Source organism: Cavia porcellus, unplaced genomic scaffold, assembly GCF_034190915.1.
Source record: "Cavia porcellus strain 051 isolate PalLab524CR breed Dunkin Hartley unplaced genomic scaffold, mCavPor4.1 scaffold_26, whole genome shotgun sequence".
NCBI lineage: Eukaryota > Metazoa > Chordata > Mammalia > Rodentia > Caviidae > Cavia > Cavia porcellus.
Genome location: NW_026947509.1, coordinates 36,008,585 through 36,023,527, shown reverse-complemented (window position 1 = coordinate 36,023,527; position 14,943 = coordinate 36,008,585). Strand labels below are relative to the sequence as shown.

The 14,943-nt window shown below is 41.7% G+C and overlaps 1 protein-coding gene across 20 annotated transcripts in view; it reads right to left on the bottom strand.

The window, feature by feature from the left end:
* Pid1 (phosphotyrosine interaction domain containing 1) overlaps positions 1-14,943 on the bottom strand; it is a 216,261-nt gene that overhangs the window by 121,747 nt on the left and 79,571 nt on the right. Inside the window, exon 2 of one of the 20 annotated variants that reach the window (XM_063237187.1) lies at positions 8,939-9,169. The exons of 18 other annotated variants lie outside the window; for them this stretch is intronic. The gene's annotated coding sequence lies outside the window, so the exon portion shown is untranslated. Of the gene's footprint in view, positions 1-8,938; positions 9,170-14,943 lie in introns of those variants that run through there. One more of the 20 variants, XM_013157697.3, reaches the window with a different exon arrangement.

The following is a 14,943-nucleotide window of genomic DNA, read 5'->3' as shown; positions in this document are numbered from 1 at the left end:
CCCTGATGGAGCACTTTTATAAGTAGTAATAGTCTGAGAACTCAGAAAACATGTCAAGGTCACGAAAGGCAAAGGACAGAAGTGATCACAGTAAACGAGTGTAGGGTACATGACAAACACAATGTGTGATTTTAACTGAAAAAGAGCATTAGTGGAACAAATGACAAAGGTCCAAATAAGGTCTGAAAATCATGTAGCAGCATTTTACCATAACATTCCTGACTTCTGTTATTGTTCTACGATGGCATAAACTGTTATTATTTGGACAGCTTTAGAAATTAGTTGTATTGTTTTTGCCATTACTATAAATTCAGGATGACTTCAAAATGAAAATTTTTAAACTTGGAAGTAATAACTGAATTCCTTGGATTTTTATACTGATTACTATCTAACCTCCCTTGTAGATTTCTATTAAGAATTTAAGATTAACTTTGGATTTGACTTGTGCTCATATTTTAACACTCCATGGTCATTATTCCACTGAAACCTTACTATTATCCTACTTTCTCAAAAGAAGTCTGCCACAATTGTTATTTTTGTTCCTCTGTAACAAACACATTCTTTCACCATGAAAGGCTTTGAGATTTTCTTATTTGTGCATTCCAACTGTGTGCATACAAGTCTGGGCTTTTTTCAGTATTTACTGCTTCAAGTTCTCAAAGATGCTGGCATCTATAGCACAGTAGTTTCATATCTCTCATTATTTTTGGAAAACTTTCAGCACTCACCTTTTCAATAGCTTTCTACTCTTTTCTTTCTCTTCTTCTGGAATTTCAATTATGTATATGACAGGACATGTGATACTATTCCTTAGAACTTGTAAGTTCTCTTCTACTTTTATATATTATTTTTTATCTTTGTGTTGCAGTTTGGCTAATTTCCATTTGCCCAAATACAAGTTCGTATTTTTGTGCTGCAACTTCTGATGGACCTCATTTATGTCTCTTCCACTGCTTACTCTTTCTGTTGCTGATGCTTTCTCTTTTTACATTTCCCTGCTTCTTACATTTCTGAGTTTTTGTGGAAATTCCTCATATATTTATATGCTCGTGTATGTGTTCTTTTTTTCACTGAAGTTGTTAGTTCCTTAGTCAAAATTATCTTGAATATCATAGCTGGGGCATCTTTGAGTCTATTTATGCTGATGGCTTTGTCTCTTCATTAGGAATTTTTTCCTTTTATCTCCCTCTCCTTGTTTTCCACTGTGTCTGCATTAGAGCAATATTTTCACTGAATGATGGATGTTTATGTGTAGTAGACACAGGGTAACTGGCTCTCACATTCAAAAATAGCCACATCTGCTCAGGCTAAAGAATGTGGGGGTCCAGCAAAGTTCTCAGGCATTGGGTACATCTGCATTTGACCACAGTGCCAACAACCCTGGCTCCTCTGGGATTAGCTTTCACTGAGGGTGGCATCTGGTTTGCTGGGGTCACCAGTCACATTCTCCTCAATATTTCTGCTCTCTCAATACTCCTGTTCCACTCGTAGATCTCTCATTTTACCTGTGCTCGAAGAAGGGTCTCTGCTCACTCTTGTCCCGTCTCCACAGCTTGACTGCTGTGTGTTTGATACCAGGTGCCCTCTACCTTGGAGCAGGGAGGGTTCCTCTCCCTCAGTCTGCCATCAATCTGTCTGTGTTTCAGGCAGGCCTCATGTCCCTTTGCTCCTGGAGAAAGGTCGTTTTCAGTGATCTCGACATGGCCCTAACATTAGGATATCACTAATGCTTTGGTCCACGTGTTTTCCTGCCTCTCCCAGAAGGAGATATTTTTTCTTTTAAAGTCCACAAGCTTCAATGGACCTTCAGTTATCCATCATGTCAGCCCAGCTATAAAATCCTGTGTTTCTTGGGAGAAAAGAGTCCAGGTGGGGTTCTGCTATCTCTGTCTACAGCAGACAAAGTTGCTGCTACATCATCCTTTAAACTGTGTAACAGACCTGACTTTGTGATAGTAGAATCATGCAATGAAATGGAAGGCTTTCGAACCAGATAATGTAGGGTCACTCGTGCAGCAAAATACTAGACTTTTTCAAGTTGTATACACTCTCTGAATCTCACCTCCTCATCATAAAACAGGGGCCAATCACAACTTTCCTGGAAACATGACATAAATGTATATTGTGTACATCACTAATCAGGTCAGCACCATCACAAGAAGCCAGTCCTGGTGCTCAGTGGTTCTCTTCATCGGTCCTTGGCCTCAGGGGTGGTGTGTTTGGAAGAGCTTGTGTGTTGGCATAAACTCTCTTTGGAGATCTAGCTACTAGCTGTCCTGTTCTACACTCTCAGGCTAGCCTACAGCTGACACTTACAATGTGTTAATCTTTTTAGCCAAATGTTTCCTGTCATCTTGTATCGCAGGCCACAGTGCCACCCCCTGCTCCACCACTGGTGAGTCAGAATTCACACAGGATCTCTTTTTGGAGAGGCCTTGAGTTCTAGCATATATTTCAGAAGAGGTGGGTCAAGTCTGACCCCTCTACCCCAGCTCTTTGATGTCTTCGGGAATATATATTTCCTAAATCATCTGGCTTGTAGTTGTTGGAAAGATGATGACACTTTTCTCTAATTTTCCATATCCCAGGCAAAAAACAGTACCAAAACTCATATGTTTAATCAGTTGAAAACTTAATGACCTGAAGAATGCTTTGTGCTTGAGAAAGCAAATTAGAATGTTCTGAAGTTCCCACTAGGATGCCTTAGACCTATCATTTCCTCTAAGCCTTGTCTTCATCATCTTCACTAACTCAGTCATTTACACCATCACAGGTGCTGACCACTCTATGGGTGTGGTCAGCTTCCTGTCTCGCTTGTCAGACACCTCTGCTTACAGATGCTTCGGCCCTCCCCTCCCTGGAAGAGTTCTAGAATATTGAGAACAGAAGCAGCCGTTCAGATGACTTAGACCAACCTGCGAATCTCACAAAGCAGGACACTAAAACTCAGAAAAGTGACACAAGGAGGTCATCCAAGGTGAAAAGCTTCAGACACGTCCAGCCCAGAACCCAGACATCCGGTGACTGGCTCAGTTCTTGAGTCAGCATGCCTTTCTGGGTCATTTCTGCCACCTCTGTCCCAAGCAGACAAGGTCACTGCCACATCATCTTTCAGAGCAGACCTGATTTTGTAATACAATAATCACATGATGGAAAGGAAGGCTTTTGAGCCAGAGCCAGGTTCACTCCTGCATCAACATGTCTGACTTTGATCAAGTTGTGTACACGGACTGTCTGGACCTCATCTACTCATCATAAAACAGAGGGGCTAGTAACACCTTTCCTGGAAACTTGACGCAAATGTGTGTGTGTGTGTGTGTGTGTGTGTGTGTGTGTGCGCGCGCACATATGCAGTGTGTGCATGCATGAACCTGTGTGAAATCCATACCTCTTATCAAGTGCAGGCACTTTGCAAGAATTACCTCTTGTGTATTCAGTGAAGCAGAGCAGATTCATTCTCATGCATTCTTATGTAAGAGATCGGATTCTTTTCACATCAGAAACCCTTCCCACACAATGCACAGGAAATCCCTAGAAGAGTAACCAGCATATGTACACATGTCCATACTTTTCTTCTTATTATTTTCTGCTATTTAAATCTAAGTAACCATGTAAAAATATCTGAAAGCATATTTTCATATTTACCATTTACAGTAACTATTTCCATACTACTGAGTTACATTTAATATTTTTTTCTTCTTTCCTTTGGTCTCTTAACACTTGGTAATTTGTATTTTCTACCACTTAAAAAAGCCAGTCTGTATGATGTTTATGCAAACCTTAGCATCAGTTATTGGTAACTAAATAGTAGATGAGGCACAGGTGAAGTGGATATCAGACAATATCACTGTTGGACACACAAATGCCCTGTTTAACACAAGGCAGCTTTGTTCACTTGAGTCAACAGGTACATGGTAAGGAACGCTCTGGACTGTGGACCTTCCTCCATGGACATAAGCTGGGCACAGAGCAGAGAACAAAACTGACATAAACACACCCCTGAAGGAATGGAAAAAGAAAAAAAATGTAAGATTGGGATACCAGACCAAATATTATGAACTGGAAGATTCAAGAACTCCTCATAACATTTCTCCAAAGGACCTCATTTTGGATTCCGGGGATAACCTCACAGGCATCTTCATGTTCTGATTTAAAATCTCTGGCTTAATGACATCTGTGAATACTCTGTTCAGAATATAGCATGCATGCATATATATAATATACATTATAATAAATGTATTATATATGCATATTTATATCCACCCACATTTGTCTTTGTTTTCACTTCATTTTTGATAGACAAAAATTCCTGTGCAAGACTGTGTATTTTGGTCAGTGCAGGAATGAACATCCTCTTGGCAGGTTGGAAGGAAACTAAAAATAATTTTGTCCTCCAACTCCCAGTCAGGACGGTGACCCAACAGAGATCTTTGATATGAGTTCAGTGGAATGCACTATGCTGCAAAGTCATCTCTAAAGGTCAAAGATTGTATTTGCTACATGTGGTATTTTTAGGAGTGTTAAAAAGAGGTGAAGCTGTCTATATCTTTGGGGGATGGCAACTTCATATTTGCATGACAGTCCTCTCAATTACCACCACATCTGTAAACACATTTCTATACCCTTCATCTTCTGCCCCAAGAAGTGGAAACCTCCCTCCCTGTTCCATGGCTGAACTGTACCTTGTTACAACAACCAGTCCTTCCTTGCATGTAAAAAAGAGTTCACCATTCAGATACCTTCTTGTCTTCCAATCCTCATCCTTCACAAGACGTCTAGCACACCATAATCACCAAATGAACATTTAATAAATAAATGAGTGCGTGAGTGATAAGGAACACAACTTTATCAGCATCTAAAAACAATGCCTTCGAAGACCATATGTTTAGTCACACTGTTCTCTTCCTACTTCACTGTCTGCTATTTCCTAACTAGATCACTCCATTTGGGAGATCATCTTGGCTACCAGTCTGGTCCAAGTCTACAGGCAAATATCCAAACACATTAGCAAGATGCTGACAATTCTCAGCCACCCAAGATCATGACTAGCAGTCCCTCTTGCATCCACTGAAATCACACAGATTTCCTTGGACAAGAAGGGCTGTCCCTCTTCAGCACCACAGGAAGCAGATACCAGAGATGCAGGCCATCTTCTAGGTTGGTGTCACCAAACCACCGAGGCAGGGAGGGCCCCATCCCACTGAGACCAACACACAGGTCCGACCATCTGAATGAGGAAAATGATTCCCTTCAAAGTAACAGCTAATGGTGTCAATACCTGAACAATCAGCTTGCTGCCCTCCTCTCAAAGTTTAACAGCAAAAAGTACAAAGGGAACCCATCGCTGAAGATAAAATATTAAGACTGTCAATGCAGCATATATGTACAAGAAAAAAAGCAAACGTAGAAGAAAGGTAGGGACACATAACTGAAAAGGTCTCTGGGAAAAGAAAGAAGAAAAGAGAAGATTTATGGAAGGAAAATACTAGTTTTCTAGAGCTGCTATAACCAAGTACCAAAAAGCTGGGTGGTTTGAAACGAACAGATTTATTGTCTAACAGTTCTAGAGCCTAGAATTATGGCAGAGGTATCAGCAACACTGTGCTTTTTCTGATGGCTCTAGGAAAGCAGGCCTCCTTCCTTGTGTCATCTAGTTTCTGGTGTCCACTGCCAATCCTCAGCATTCCTTGGCTTGTAGCTCCATGATTCCAGCCTGCGTCAAACTGTCTCAGGACCCAATGTCAGTAGATGTTTATAAAAGCTGCTCTGGGCCATCTGAATTCAATGGACCCAAATTTGACTGCAAACTGCACAGTCACAAATATGCCAGTGGTTTAATGAGCAGCCCAAGCCACAACTAGAAGCAGCAACAAGCTCACTAAAGCTATTGGTTCATTTTCTAAGACCTTAGGAAGGTTTACGGTACCTGACATTTATCAGGTCTCATTACCAGTTGCACCTTCCCTGCTCTGATCTCTCATGAACTGACACAATAATGAACACACCTCTTAAATCCTTAAATAACCATGTATTCATTAGTCCTCTTATTTATCAAGTCATGCATTCTGCTAGGTCCACAGTGCGGAGTAAGACAGGTGAGTTTCCTGTTTTCACACAGCTGAATTTCAACCAGGGATACCAACACTGAGAAAATAAGAATTTCCCCGTTCCAAACAAAGGGCATTCATCATTTTTCTTTGGACTGCTTTGATCATAAAGTGCACAGGAAGCCCAGAGCACACGTTGTGGATGTCTCGCCCTTACCCCTCAGACTTTTCTCTTTTTATGGGCCCCAAGACTCCTTCCAAAGTCTAAGAAGGCATAGACACTTCTGGTCTCCTCAATGAGTAAGTGACAGAGTTAGAGCAAAATGTCTCTGATACCCAGTACTGCAAAGGAGTGGAGGAGGATTGTGTTCACATTTCCGAGAATGCCTCTGCAGGACTAAGGTCCACTCACTTCCCTGTGGTGGGTGGTTTGCTAGCACCTCTGTGTTGGCTTCCTCCACTCCCCATCACACCTCCTTGATCTCTACCATGGTTCCTGTATTGCAGGGATGCTACGTGTATTTCACTCCTTCTCTCAGAGTCTAGCTGGGGAGCCCCCAAACGAAGACAAAATTTAACTGTCCCTCAGTTTGCTTGTATTCAATCCACTAAACGTTAACAATAGGCACCCCATGAATACCTGTTACAAACAGACCCCTGGTCAGGTATGGTAGGAAGACAGAGAGGTGCAGTAGAACCAGCCAAAACACACTGTAGATAGATATATCCCACAGTATGGCATGGGAAATCCCATTGTCTGCCCTCCCTACCTGAGAGCCAAGTTTTACTCTTGAAGAAAAAAAAAATAGGAAGGGTAACAATTCAAGTAAAGAAATACTATGAGGAATGCCAAAGGGTATAGAACTGAACAGCTGACAGAAGCAAAAGAAAATGATCTACTTTGTTCTGCGGTAAATTAAAGATGGTGGCAAACTGTTTGATGTTCCTAACTCAAGAGCAGGCATCTATGTCCCTTCCAGCTCAATCCTTAAGAAACTGGCAGCTTTCACTTACTCTCTCTAGGAGATCTACACTTAGAAATAAGCCACCATTCCTGAAGGAAGTTCAAACATCCCCAAGGAGGGTCACATGTAGAGAGAAAACAGGATCATTCCCCACTTCAAGATACCAAGAGATTCTGCCATCTTGAAGTGGATCCTTTAGTGCTAACTGAGCTGCCCTAGCTGGTCCCACAGAGCCCTGCTCTAATCACAGATCTGTAAATAGAATAAATGATTGCTGTTTTGAGCAACCACTTTTGACAGTGATTTGTGATGCAGCAGTAAATAACCAGATGATGGTGCTTACAAATTTGCTAAGTTATCAAGTCACAAGAGCAGTCCTCCACAAATGCACTGGACCCCGTCTGAACCAAGCCTTTTCACTCATGTTTGTGCTGCACAGCATGAAACTTAAACAATCCCTGAGTAAACAAACAGTCTTTAAGTGACTGAGTCATTGATTAGGGTCACAAGGTCTTATTTTCTTGTCAAATTTAATTTTCATTAAGCAAAACTGTTTTTGCTAATGAGCCAATTAGCTTGTAAATAAAAACTATCACGAGTATCCATGAACATCATCATTGTATTTCCAAGAAGGAGGAAAACACTTAATAAAATTTGTTTAAACAATAAACAACTGGCCCTAAAAAAATAGCTCAGTACAGAAAGGAATCCAGCAGAAGTATTTTCAAATGCATGTGACAAACACTTTTTCATCCTGTCCAGAAGTATAGCAATCCATGAAAACAAGCAATTCTCAGACACACACACCCGGTACCACACTGATTCCTGTTTGAGAACCACTGGTTCTAAACAAAGCATTTGCTCTAAAACAAGTAGACTCTCGCTTATTTTTGCTTTCATTCTTAACATTCAATCAAATACTGACCTAAAGCATAGGTCTTCACCTCTACAACTCAAAATTATTAGAAAATACACTTTTACAGTACAAATGAACCAGCTGTATTGGCAGCCACGAAGATATGTTTGGAAAAGTTGGATACAATTTCTCCCAAAAATTCCCATCCTGATGCTTAACACAGGCTTTTCAGGGTGAGGGGAATTCTGTGATTTGTTAAGATGAATTTCACCAGCCCAATGCCTGCTGTTTTCCAGCCTCTGCTTCAAGTACAACCCACACCCCCTCTTATTCCAAACAGGAACATCTATCAAAGCAACAAATTCAAAACAGGTGCGCAGTTAGCATGGAAATTTAGAATGACTTTATATTTCCTTAGTTGCGTTCAACATGCTCATAAAAATCTAGATTTCTACGGTTTTAGTCCACAGTTCCTACAACTTTAAAAGATGGCAAATATAAACAACAAAGATAAAGAAATTTGACTCCCCACCAGTGAAGAAACTTAGTAAACAAAACTCAAGTCCACATCCAATGTCTGGTAATTGGTTCCATTTGACTTGGAGCCCCCTGGCTTGCCTTAGTTCACAGTCACAAACCCAGCTGACTCTGTCCTGGGGGGCATATGACTTACAAACCCTGGATTCAGCAGGCATTCCTAGTATAGTTTGCAGTATATGTTGTTTCTATTAGGTAACCAAGTCTCCAAATTAAATTGGGGCCACTTCCAACTCTAGTTGACACTGATGATGATGACACTTAATAATATAAGATCTTTTCCCATAACATACAGTCTGTGTGTTAGTCATGTCTACTTTCAACAGTTCTCGGTGGATGTCTGCAACTCTTGTGTCATCTGTTTCTAGTAATGTTTTACTCAAACCCACGAGGGAGAAGAGAAAGGCACTGTATAAGTCTCTTAAGAGTCCAAATATTTTATTTCTATGACAGGCATTTTCATGTGCTTTCTTCTAAACCATACAATTAGCAAAAGAAAACAAAAATATTTCCTCTGGGCCAGAAAGACTTACGGCTAAGAATGATGTCTGTAGGAAGCTTTACTTCAGGTTGCCTGAATTTGAATCCTGGTTTCCCTTCTTACTGGGTGCATGGGCTGAGGAATTCATGTCACCATCCAAGCTCCAGTTTGTCATCTTTACATAGAGAAATGTGTATATCTGGGCTGCAGGGCGATGGGTGAAATCAGTACAGCAGGCAGCACAGATCCAGATATCAGGCGAGAGCTTTGGAGTTACCCATAACTGTAATGAAAATCATTGCGATGAAATTATCCCCAGTCCTAGAACTGTTGTGTTCTTTTTCTTCCCAGTGGTTTCATTTTGGTTTTGCCTTTGATTTTCGCTTTTCTCATTCTCCTATTCCTGCAATAGATTTTTTTCCTTCCCTTCCATATTTCTCTGCTTCTCACACTCATTCTTTTTATCTCTCTCTTCTTAGCAAGTGACTTGTTTATTAGTGGGTGAGTTTGCAGTTTGCTGGTACTGAGTTCTGACAAAGAAAGAGCTAATATAAAAAATGCTGACAAGGCAGGTGAGAGGGTACAGTGCCCAGATGAAACTACTGATACCTCACATCATTGTCGTCATCAACATAATATTCAATAGTATTTTTTTGTCCCATGTCCCCAGCGCTACCCTAGGGGTAATGATTAAGAAAATATTCTATATAACCCATGAGGTAAATGCTACAAAGGAACTCACTTGGCAGAGGTTGACACTGAGGAACAAAAAGGTTAAATAATTTATTCCAGGCTGTGTATTTTCTCCAGAGTTTCTTCCCCAACAGACCTCCTCTCTTGCCAGGGCATCCAACACCCTCAGTATCAACCAATGATCTTTATCAAATCCTTTCATTACTATTTTTTTTGTTTTATAAGATGCTAAGAAAAAAAAAAAACTAAAGCCAGCTCAAAGGCCTATATCCTCAGGAGATCACAACAGAGCCACATCCCAGTGAGAGACGCATCCTGCAGCCTGCTCACCACAGGCAATTCGCCCAGTGGTGTCCTTTCTGACAGCCATCATCTAGCACAAGTCAGTGAGCAGATGATGTCAGAAGGCATCGCCACTCATTAAATGGTGGTGTATGAACTTATACCTTATTTCTTCACTTTCTTGTTTCAAAGAAAAAAAAATAGGTAATCATTCTTTGGTTGCCGATTATCTTATTTCTCCATTTTAAATCTCTATTTAGAGACTTGTTTTTTTTTATTATTATTATTCTAATTCTCCTACAGAATGTGATTTAAGTTCCACGGTTCACTTTCTGTATTAGGCCATGGTAAAAACTGTCCATTCATGTCAATGAATGTTTATCAATTTTATTTAACTAAATGCATCTTATTATTTATAAAGGCATTTTTCAGATACCCCAAAGGTGAAATTGCTGCTTCCAATTCAGTGTAAAATAAATGGAGCCAGACTGTGTGGTCAAGACTGTAGGTGCTTAACGGAATCAGAGGAGAGAAGCATCCCTAGTGATCTGGAAGAATCAGAAAGAGATGTGAAAGAGGAGGTGGAAACATCCCTATGTCATGGGCATGAATCCAAAGGAGGACAGACCGACAGACACATGTGCTGACCATGCAAAGAAGCTGGCCAGCCTCACAGACAGGCCCCAGACCAAAGCTGAACCCTCTCTGAAAAGGTCAAAAAAAAAACTCATCCAGAGAAACTGCATGGGGTCCATTTAACCCCTGGCTCATTCTCTGCTCAGCCCTCTGGTCTGCAAATGTCTAGAGGCGAGGAGTGACACTGCTTTCTCCTCTTGGTTCCAAGGCAATCAGCAAATCTTGCCACCCATGATCTCAATTCTGCCCCTCGGCTCTCTAAGGTTTTGGGTCCACCCTATTCATATAGCAAAGATTCGCAAGTCCTGGGTCCCCATAGGTGAAGCAGAAAGGAGGTAAACTGACCAAAGACTGGCCTGTCCTCACAGACAGAACCTGCAGACTTGGGATCCCAGTGGTTCCTATCAGTCTCCGGAGACTTTGGGAAGCAGCACACTCACTTCTGTTTCCTTGCAGGGTGGTAGCAGATATCTGGGATTTCCTAGGACTGCTCATTCGGAAAATGCTTCCATTTTAAAATGGAATGAAGAGTAGAAAAATACCAAAATGAGAGAGAAACTGGGGCTGGGGAGGCTACTCAAAAAACAAAACAAAACAGAAACTTTTAAGTAAAAACCACCCTTCAATTTGCAGATCACTTAACAAGAGATGATAGCATCCATTTTTAAAATATTGATCTATTCTCATTACTAACCCATTAGAAATTATATTTTCCCTTTAATGTAACCTTATAATAAAACTCAATCATGCAAGATTCCAAGCTTTTTTTTAAACTCTCCTAAAAGTGAAGGTCACTGGATACAAAGTAAATGCCAGATTTTATCTGGCTGCAAGAGAACACAGTCTGCTGAGCTGATTTAAGCAAAGGCAGCTGTGCACAGGTCATTTGTTTGTCCGGATTTAGCCTGGAGCGGAACAGGACAAAGCAACAAGCGAGACTGGAACCTCCTCACCCACAGGGACCTTTGCTCAAAAACAAGCCAGTGTGTCTGGACTCCGTCCTTCTGCATAGCACAGCCCCTCACAGGGCACAGTCACATTCAGCGTGGTCCAAATGCGCAGTGAACACAATGCCAGGCCAGTGGCACTGGCTAAATCTCCTGTAGATTAAAGATTAAAGCCATTCGCACTTCATACACAGTCTTCAAATCTGGAGTCCTCTACCTTATTCATCTTTGCAGGATGTTCAAACTGGGATTTTTTTCTACACTATCAAAAGTGATTGATGGATTTTCATAACATAGCTTACGCAATGCACAGGATAGAGGTATCCGCTGACTCACTGAAGATTTAGCTATGCTCAAAATAGCCAGTTGGGATGAGGCACGCCTGGAATCAGCATTGTGGGAGGCTGAAACAGGAGGGTTGCAAGCAGATGCAGTTTGAGCCCAGCCTAGGAACTTGAAGAAATTGGGGGAAACCCACATTGCAAAATATTAACATTAACAAGAGGGCTGGTGACATAGCTCAGTGTGAAGCACCTGGATTCAATCCTTAGTATTACAAAAAAAAATTAAAAAGATGTCCACTATAACTCTAAGAAGTATTATAAATGTAGTTTGATGGCAATGAATGAATTATCTAAAGTACAAAACCTACATACATATAAATATCTTTAGGCAAATAATTATAGTTTAATAAGAATACACTAACATATTTGCAGCATGGCAGAATGAAGGTTTGGGCGGTAAAGACTCAAAAACGGTACTATAACTAGAGGTTTTGAGGCTTTAGCATGGTGGTTTTGAGGCTTTAGCACAGGGGAGGTTTTCAGAGTGTGGATTCCACCAAAAAATAAAAAATAAAAATAAGAAACTCTGGGGACAGGAAGAGGTGCTCTGTCCAGCCAGCCCTCTAGGTGATGCTGACAGGCCCTCATGTTTGAGAATGGTGAGACTGGTGGGGAGTTTTCTTCTGGACAGATCAGCTGAGCAGGGCCTCCTACGTCAAGTGGACTAACAGGATTCCAGGAGGTGAAGACAGAGAAGGAAGAACTCGGGAGCAAACATATCTGAGAACTAACAGGTAGTCTGGTTTGGCTGACTATATAATACCAAAGTGTGGGCAGCAGAAGTTGATGATAGCCATAGACAAGAATCAGATCATCAAAGACTCTGCAGTGTGTTCTCCAGGTCATGAGAAGTCAGTGAGGGCTGCGAGGAAGGGCATAATGAAATCAACGCCACCAATTAGTAAATAAGCTTTTGAAATCAGATTTGCTACCCACCTTACAAACATCCAAAGATGGATGGAGGCCAGGAAGTTATACTGAATACTCCTCTGAGTAAGACATCATCTCTGATAATCAAAGGATTCAAATTCCTAACAATCATCTCCTCAGCATTTTAATTTTATAGTTAGAAGTCATGAACCATTAAACTACAATGGAACAGCTCAGAAGTGACATTCTGCTTTATCTGTCTTTGTAGACATTACCAGAAACAGCTCCTTCTAAGTGATGAAGGCCTAAGACACATAGCAAGCATCACCCGTGTGTACCAAATGCATTTTGTAATGAAAATTAATAACCCTGTGTATTTGCCTGTGAAAGAAGATTGAATAGCAAGTGGAAAGCAATAAAGGGAAACTTAAATGCATATTACTAAGTGAAGCAGCCAATCTGCAGAGGCTGTGTTGTATGATTCCAATTACATGACATGCTGGAGAACTGAAAATGACAGAGACAGGAAAAAAGATCAGAGATTGCCAGGATTAGGAGAGGGACGGGACGGAGAAGGAGGTGCCAAGGGTTGTCAGGAAAGTAAGCCTCGCTGATGTGATGTCATATTAGTGGGCACATGTCACGTCAACCAATGGGAATCCTAGTGGGAAACACAGCCTCTGGGTGACAATGACAAGGCAATGGTGACTCATCCATTTTGGTAAATGGGCCTCTCTGGTGGGGCATGTTGATTACTGGGAAGGCAGCACATAATGAAAGGCAGAGACCTATGGAAATCCTCTGTACCTTCTACTCGGTTTTGCTGTAATCCTGTAACTGCTCTAAAAAGTACAGCATATTTTTAAAGTATTGAAGGAGGCTTCCTAGAACAAGGAGAGAATGTTTTAAGAAACATGTAAGTCTTCACTAGGTGGAGGCCACCAGCCACAGCCCGTGGTAAGCACTCAGTTCTGGCCTCCTGTTCCTGCTCCTTTAGCTGACTCAGGGACCCCGGGGGCTCCCACCACTGTCACCCCCACAGCAGCCGCAACCCGTTCAGCTCCACTGCGTGGCCAGTGACTCACCCTCTCAGTGCTCTCAGCCTCACTCACCCAGCTTACTTTCCGAGGGCAACCACCTAACCAACCCTCTCGTGCACTTTTAATGATCGCCATGTCAAACTCTCTTGGGAAACCAACTTTGGTACCACAGGGTACAGACCCATGGACACACAGACCCATGGACGCTCATGCTGGAGAAATCCACAAGATCACAGGGTTGCTTTCATGTGCAGCTCAGGACTACAAAGCCCAGCAGGCAGTCCAGGCTCCTCAGTGGTCTCAGCACACATCCTTCATCCTCTGACCCCCACACCCACCCACAAGTCCTTCACACACATCCTTTTCTCCATCTTGGTTCTCATCTAAGGTTCTAGCTTCCGGCTCCGTATTGAATTATCTCTGAAAAATGTCTGAAGATCCATGTATCAGTGACTCTCCATTGTCAACTTGACTGTGCTAGAAGACCACTGAGAGATGACTGAATCATGAGTGACCATGAGTACCATGTCTGGCCCTGGGTCCCCTCCTCTCTACATTGTTCCTGTGCTCTGCAATCCCAGCCACCGTGAAGTGTGCACCCATCTGCTATGATGCTCCTCTCTCCAAGATGGGTGACCACACACTAAAATCTCGGGGACCCTGAGTCAAATGAGCCTCTCCTTTAAACTGTAGGTGTCAGCTGTTTGGCCTGAGCAATGAGAAAGCTGATCAATGTGCCTGAACTCCTAAAAACTGGGTGTTACTTTATTTGGAAATGCTATGGCTAATTTGAAGGAATCAAATTAAGATTAGATTATGCCATATTGGGGAGGAATCAAATTCAATGGCTAGTTTTCTTACAAGAGAGAAATTTAGGTACATAAGTACACCGCGTGAAGACAGACTGAGATGAAATGTCTGTACCTGTAAGTCAAAGAACACCTAGAATTGCTAGCAACTACCAGAATGCAAGAGAAAGATATGGAACAGAATCCCTCTCATAGGAATCAACATGTTGACTCTAGAAATTTTGGTCTTCTGTCTGCTAGAACTGCAAGATAGTTGTTTTTGAAAACCATTCTGGTAGTTGATCACACAACACCCAGTTACCTGATCAAATTTATTCTAGGTGTGGGTGTGTGTTTGTGAGTGTGTTTGGGGGTAAGATTAACACTTGAATTAGTTGCCTGAGCAAAGAAGAGTCTCTCTTCAATATGAGCAGACCTGTCACTCAGTCGAAGACCT